Below are 7,936 nucleotides of genomic sequence, written 5' to 3' on the forward strand. Positions count from 1 at the left end.
TATCCTGAATAATGTTCCATGTGTAGTGAAAAGAATGTGTATTCTGGGGCGCCTGAGTGATTCATTCAGTTAAGTGTCCTACTCTTGATTTTGGCTCAAGTCATGATCTCATGGTTTGTGGGTTTGAGCCCCATGTCGGACTCCATGCTGACAGTGCAGAGCCTGCTTGGGATTCTCTCTCCCTCTCACTCTGCCCCTCGCTTACACTCGTTTGCTTGATCTCTCTTAAAATAAATACATAAACTTAAAAATAAAAAAAATATTGGGGTGCCTGGCTGGCTCATTCAGTTAAGCGTCTGACTTTGGCTGAGGTCATGATCTCGCAGTTCATGGGTTTGAGCCCCACCTCGGGCTCTGTGCTGACAGCTCAGAGCCTGGAGCCTGCTTTGGATTCTGTGTCTTCTTCTCTCTCTCCCTGTCCTTCCGCTGCTCATGCTCTGTATCTCTCTCTCAAAAATAAATAAACATTAAAAAAATAAAAATAAATATTAAAACACAAAGAAAAGAATGTGTATTCTGTTGGTTTGGAGTAGAATGTTTTACATATATCTGTTAATCCATTCAGTCTAATGTTTCATTAAAGACCTTGTTTCATTCTGCCTTGACAATCTATATGTTGATGTAAGTAGAGTGCTAAATCCCCTACTATTATTATATTACTGTCAATTTCTGTCATTACATCTATTAGTACTTTCTCTTTATATTTACATGCATCAGTGTTGGGTGTATAAATATTTATAATTGTTATATGCATTTGGTGGATTGACCTTTTTATCATTAGTGCCTTTCTTTTTCTCTTGTTACTTGTTAAGTATTGCTATCTTGGCTTTTTTAAAAAAATGTTTATTTATTTTGAGAGAGAGAGAGAGAGTGTGTGTGTGTGTATGTGTGTCTATGAGTCGGGGAGGGGAAGAGAGAAAGGGGGAGAGAGAATCCCCAGCAGGCTCCATGCTGTCAGTGCAGAGCCCCACATGGGGCTCAATCTCCCAACTGGGAGATCATGACCTGTGCTGGAATCAAGAGTTGGACGCTTAACCGACTCAGCCACCGACACACCCCAGCTATTTTGTTTTATTCCAGGTATGGAACTCTTTTTTTCATTGTTTCACTTTCAGTCTTTATGTGTCTTTAAGTTTGAAGTGACTCTCTTTTAGGCAGCATATAGATGGGTCTTGTTATTTATTCATTCAGTCACTCTATTTTTTGATTGAAACTTTTAGTCCATTTACATTTAAGGTAAGTACTCATTGTCACTTTGTTTCTTTTCTGGTTGTTTCTGTAGTTCCGTTTTCCTTCTTCTTTTGCTCTTTCCTTGTGAATGATGGCTTTCTTTACTGTTATGTTTGGCTTTCTTTCTCATTTTTTGTGTATCTATGATAGGTTTTGGTTTGTGGTTACTATAAGGTTCATATATAATATCCAAAATATATAGTAGTCTGTGTTAAGTTGGTGGCCACTTAAGTTGGAACACGTCCTAAAAGAACTTCATTTTTACTTTCATTTTTATGTACATATTGTCTTATTTTCCATCTTTTTATTTTGTGAGTCCCCTGACTAATTCTTTTATTTGAAGCATATACATCTGTTTCCTTATTTTGACTAAATTTTTGGATTTTTTTCTATGAATTAGGCAAACAGCTACTTCTATATTTGAAGGGATGTTCTTATGTATGGTCATCCCCTATATAGACTGTGTGTGCTGGTGATTTTGGTTGGCTGGCTGGAGCCATGGCTGGTGTGAACTGGGGAGTCCCCAGGCACTTCATGCTGGGCCTGCTCTGGTAGGACGGCCAGAGCTAAAGTGGGTGTGTGTGTGTGGGGGGGGGGGTTGGTTTTGGTGTTCTCTGCACAGAGGATGCCCTGGCAATATGGCTAAAGCTGATGCAGGCACAGGCTGGGAAAGTCTCAGGGTTCTCTATGCAGAGGGCATCATGGTGGTGTGGCAGGAATTGAGGCAGGGCACAGTCCAGGTAGTCCTGGGCACTCCTCACCAGTGACACTGGTGGGGCAACTGGAGCTGAGGCAGCACAAGGTGGAGTTTCCTGGGTGTTCCATCCAGGGTGCACCCTGGCAGAGCAGCTGGAATTGAGGCAGGCTGGGGTTTCCAGGGTGCTCTGCACTGGAAATGCCCTGGCAAGTTGTCTGGAGCTGTGTGTTACGGGCCTGGCATGTTTCAGGATGCTTTGTGCCTGTGTCACCTTGGTGAGATGGTTGGAGCTCACTTGGTGAGCTCACTTGGTGAGATGGTTGAACACTGACCAGGACTGGTATGTGCCGTGCTAGTGCCACATTCGTGGGACAGCTGGGGCTGGTATGGGCTAGGGATCTTGGGCTCATTGAGCTGGTAGGCTGACTATGGTGCCCAGATCCTGCTCCCAGCTGTACTATCAAGGTGGAGGATGAGCATCAACTATCATGCTCGCCAGCCTCTCCAACCCAGAGAGAGTTCTGGTGCCTCCCTGCTGTTTCCCAGGGCCTTAGGGCTGATTTCTTTATATTCTAGCTGCCCTTTTAAACTGGCTTTGTTTTTTCTGTGACCCAGGGCAGATGAATCTGCTCATGATCCCTCAGTGCTATCACTCCCTACTGCGATTTGCAGCATCACGGGTGGGGGTTCTCTTTGTTCCCGTGTCTCCATCTCTCTGGTTCTCTATGTGATCTATCTACTGTTGTGCAGAAGCTCTTCAATCAGCCCTCAGTTATTTTTCAGAGAAATTCCTCCATAAATAGGTAAAGATTTGCTGTGTCTGAGGAGAAGGTGAGTTCACGGTCTTCTTCCTACATTGCCATCTTGGACCAGAATCTGTTGTGTCCCATTTATGGAAATTAGCTATATGCTACTGCACAGATAGAATCTATCTACTTAATTTAAAAAAGTGCAAGTTAAAATATTGTTGATTAAACATTAAAACAAAAATAATTTTGCTACTCAACAGCAAATGAATTGAATATCTGAATAAAAGTTATAAAAATGGTGAAATGTTTATTTAGTTAACACAACTTATTGAAGTGGGGTTATTTAAATTTTTCTTCACCCATAGACAACCAGGTCCTACCTACCAATTCAAGGGTAGGTCAGTCTATTTATTGGTCTGGTTTATCAACATTAGAAAAATACCAGTCTCATGATGAACACATGCTTACTGCATTGACACAGCCAAGTGAATATAGTGAATCTTGCCATGTTATAAACTAGAAATTAGTGAGATGATGTAAGAAAACTCCTGGACTGGGTTTATAGGCCTGCTTTACCATCTCTTTTCTCTCAGTATAGAAATGTACTTAAAACTCTACCATAAATATAACAAAAAATGTTGTGACTCATATATCCTGTTCTAGGTACCACCATATTATTCTCTTTTTTACTCTTTATTATTTTGCTAGGGCTGCCATAACAAAATACAAAAGACTGTGTGAACTGAACAAAAGAAATTTATTTTCTCACAATTCTGGAGAGTAGAGTTCAGGATCAAAGATGTTAACAGGTTTGGTTTCTGAGGCCTCTCTGGCCTTGCAGATATTTGCCTTCTTGCTTTGTCTTCATATACTTGTCCCTCTGTCTGTGTCCTAATCTCCTCCTTTTATGAGGACACCAGTCATATTGGATTAGGGACTACTTACCCTGATGATCTCACTTAATCTTAATTATTAGAGGCATACCTTAGAGTTATTGTGGGTTTGGTTCCAGACCACTGGAATAAAGTGACGACCACAACAAAGCAAGTCAGATAAATTGTTTGGTTTCTTAGTGCATATAAAGTTATGGTTATACTATGCTGTAGTCTATTAAGTATGCAATGGCATTATGTCTGAAAAATGCACATACTTTAATTTAAAAATTACTTTATTGCTAAAAAATGCTAACCATCATCTAAGCTTTCAGCAAGTCATAACTTTTTGCTGGTGGAGGGACTTGCCTCAATGTTAATTGCTGCCGACTGATCAAGGTGGTGGTTGCTGAAGGTGGGGTGGCTATGGCAATTTCTTAAAATAAGACCACAGTGAAGTTTGCCACATCAATGAACTCTTCTTTTCATGAAGAGTTAATTGATGCTCTTTCTTAGTAGCATTTGATGCTGTTTGATAGCATTTTACCCCCAGTACAACTTCTTTCAAAATTGGAGGCAGTTCTCTCAAACACTGCTGATTTATCAATTAAATTTATGTAATATTATAAATCCTTTATCATTTCAACGATCTTCACAGCATCTTCAGGAGGAGATTCCATCTTAAGAAACCACTTTCTTTAATCATCCATGAGAAGCAATCTCTTGTCCATTCAAGTTTTATCCTGAAATTACAGAAATTCAGTCACATCTTCAAGCTCCACTTCTAATTCTAGTCGTTGTTTTTGTTGTTTTTGTCATTTCCACCATTTGCCATTTCCATCTGTAGTTATTTCCTCCACTAAAGTCTTGAGCCCCTCAAAGTCATCAATGAGGGTTGGAATCAACATCTTCCAAACTTCTGTTAATGTTGATATTTTGACCTCTTCCCATGAATCACAAATTCTCTTAATGGCATCGGGAATGGTGAATCCTTTCCAGAGGGTTTTCAATTTACTGTGGCCAGTTCCATCAGAGGAATCACTATCTATGGCAACTCTAGCCTTAAAAATGTATTTCTTAAGTAAGACATGAAAGTTGAAATTATTTCTTGATTCATGGGCCAAAGAATGTGTTAGCAGGCATGAAAACAACATTAATTTCATTGCACATCTCTATCAGAGCTCTTGGGTGATCAGGTACATTGTCAATGAGTAGTCAGAATTTAAAAGATGTCTTTTTTTTCTAAGGAGTAGGTCTCATTTGGAAGCTTCAAATATTCAGTAAATCATGCTATAAACATGTGCTGTCATCCAGGCTTTGTTGTTCCATTTGTAGAGCACAGGCAGGGTAGATTTAACATAATTCTTAAGGATTGTAGGCTTTTCAGAGTGGTAAATGAGTACTGATTTCAACTTCAAGTCACCAGCTGCCTTAGCCCGTAACAAGAGAGTCACCTGTCCTTTGAAGCCAGACACTAACTTCTCTCTAGCTATGAAAGTCCTAGATGGCATCTTTTTTCCAATAGAGGACTTTTTCATCTCCATTAAAAATCTGTTGTTTAGTGCAGCCCCCTTCATTAGCTAGAACTTCTGGATAACTTGGTGCAGCTACACCAACATTTGCTGCTTTGCCTTATACTTTTATGTTACAGAGATAGCTTCTTTCCTTAAACCTCATGAACTAACCTCTGCTAGTGTAGTACTTTGCTTCTGCAGCTTCCTCACCTCTCTTAGCCTTCATAGAACTGAAGAGAGTTAGGGTCTTGATCTGAATTGGGCTTTGGGTTAAGTGAATGTTGTGGCCGGTTTGATCTTCTATCCAGACCACTAAAAACTTTCCATATAAGCAATAGGACTATTATACTTCACTATGTGTGTGTATTCATTGAAGAAACACGTTTAATTTCCTTCAAGAACTTTTCCTTTGCATTCACAACTTGGCTACCCATTTGGACCAAGAGGTCTAGCTTTCATCCTATCTCAACTTTCAACATGTCTTCCTCACTAAGCTTAATCATTTCTAGCTTTTGACTTAAAGTGAGAGACGTGTGACTCTTTCTTTCACTTGGACACTTAGAGGCCACTGTAGGGTTATTAATTGGCCTAATTTCAATGCAGTTGTGCCTCAGGGAATAGGAAGCTTGGGCATAGAGAGATAGTTGGGAGAACAGTGGTCAGTGAAGCAGTCACACAACATACATCGATTAAGTTTACTGTCTTACATGGGCATGATTTGTGTTGCCCCAAAACAATTACAATAGTAACATCAAAGATCATTGATCATAGATCATCATAACAAACACAATAATAATGAAAAATTTGAAATATGACAAAAATTACCAAAATGTGACACAAAGACACAAAGTGAACAAATGTTGAAAAAATGGCACCAATAGACCTGATGCAGGGTTGTGACAAACCTCCAATTTGTGAAAAATGCAGTATCTGAAATGCAGTAAAACATGACATATCGGTACCTATTTAAAGAGCCTATCTCCAAATACCATCACATTCTGAGACACTGAGGATTAGGATTGCAAAAAGGTCACCACAATACCTTGTTAACATTAGTCACCATACATAATTATAAAATTTTTCTTTTTTTATGATGAGAACCTTTAAGATTAGTCTGTTAGCAACTTTCAAATATGCAATATAGTATTATTAACTACATTTACCATGTTGCACATTGCATCTCCATGACTTATGCATTTTATAACTGGAAATTTGTACCTTTTGACCCCCCTCACCCATTTTACCCAACCCTCACCTCTGGCAACCACCAGTTGTTGTAAAACTATAAAGCTACAGACATGCAACCACCAATTTGTTCTCTGTATCTATGAGTTTGATTTTGTTTTTGGTTTTAGATTCCACATATAAGTGAGATTATATGGTATTTGTCTTTATCTGATGTATTTTATTTAGCATAATGCCCTCAAGGTCCATCCATGTTGTTACAAATGGCAAGATATTATTCTTTTTCATGGTTGAATGATATTTCATACATTTTCTTTATTCATTGATGGACATTTAAATTTTTTCCATGCCTTGGCTATTGTAACTAATGCTACAATGAACATGGAAGTGTTTACCAACACTTATTTCTTGTCTTTTTGATAATAGCCATTCTAATGGATATGAGATGATATCTCATTGTGGTTTTGACTTGCATTTTTTGGATGATTTTTGATGATGAGAATCTTTTCATGTATCTGTTGGCCATTTGTATGTCTTCTTTAGAAAAATGTCTATTCATATCTCCTGCCCAGTTTTTAATCAGATTGGATTTTTTTTGTAACGAGTTCCTTATATGAATTTTTTTGAGTATGACACTATAAAAAGCACACACCAAACAGTAACTGTAATAATAATAACGAATACTAAATAGAACACAAAAATAATGAAAACCTCATATATGAAACTCCAAAAGAGTCAATGGGATCTGGATAAACTGCATTATCCCCTTTGTTATCTTTTGTCTATTTAGAAACCACCCAGACGCTCTGTTTCCATCAAGTCCCACTGAATGAGCTCCTGAAAATGGCACTAATTAAGAACTTACATAGGTAACTTGATCATAAGTATAGGGTACAGTAAATATGGAGCAGGGGTGCCCACAGATCACTCCTAGGTTTGGTGATTGGCTAAAATTACAGACTGGACTCCGTATATCATTGTCTCATAGCTATTATTTATTACAGCACAGGGATACAAAACAAAATCAGCAAAAGGAAGAAGGCACGTGGGGAAAAATCTGGAGGAAGCCAGGTTGTAGTTGTCTTTCCAAGAGTTCTTTCACAGTAGAGACACACAGGATATAATTAATCCAGCAAAAAGATATAAAAATACATGAAATGGCTACTAGAGAAGCTCATTAGAGACTTAATGCTCAATGTTTTTATTGTGCCTTGGTCATATAGGCACCCTTTACCTAGCACATACCAAACTTCTGGACTCCCAGAAAGAAAGTTATTGTTCAGTAGAAATGACATTGTTAGTACAAACAATTTAGCCACATTAAACCACCTTTATCAGTTAAGGAAACACTTCCCAAATTCAAATTCTCAGATGCCAGCCAAGAGCCAACATTGCTAGCATGCTTTTCTAAGGATAGAAGTTTCAAACCTGCTATGTTAACTGTTTTCTGCAGATACAAAACTCAGAAGCCTGCTCCACGGAGACTGCCTAGCTGACTGCTATTTCTAAGTTTATCATACTGTAAGGAATCACAGGTAAAGGACCCCAGTAGGCTCCTTTTAAACATGTCATTTTGCTTGCTATTTTTGTCCCAAGGTTTTACATTTTAGCACCTTGAACACCTCCATGTTCATTATAGCATTATTTACAATAGTCAAGACATGGAAAGATTTTAAATGTCCATCAGTG

At 38.5% G+C, this 7,936-nt stretch overlaps 1 pseudogene; it reads right to left on the reverse strand.

Moving 5' to 3' along the window:
• Positions 1-1,929: 1,929 nt before the first annotated feature.
• Positions 1,930-5,625, reverse strand: LOC122238847 (annotated as a pseudogene).
• Positions 5,626-7,936: the final 2,311 nt, after the last annotated feature.

Source organism: Panthera tigris, chromosome B2 (genome assembly GCF_018350195.1).
Source record: "Panthera tigris isolate Pti1 chromosome B2, P.tigris_Pti1_mat1.1, whole genome shotgun sequence".
Classification (NCBI taxonomy): Eukaryota; Metazoa; Chordata; class Mammalia; order Carnivora; family Felidae; genus Panthera; species Panthera tigris.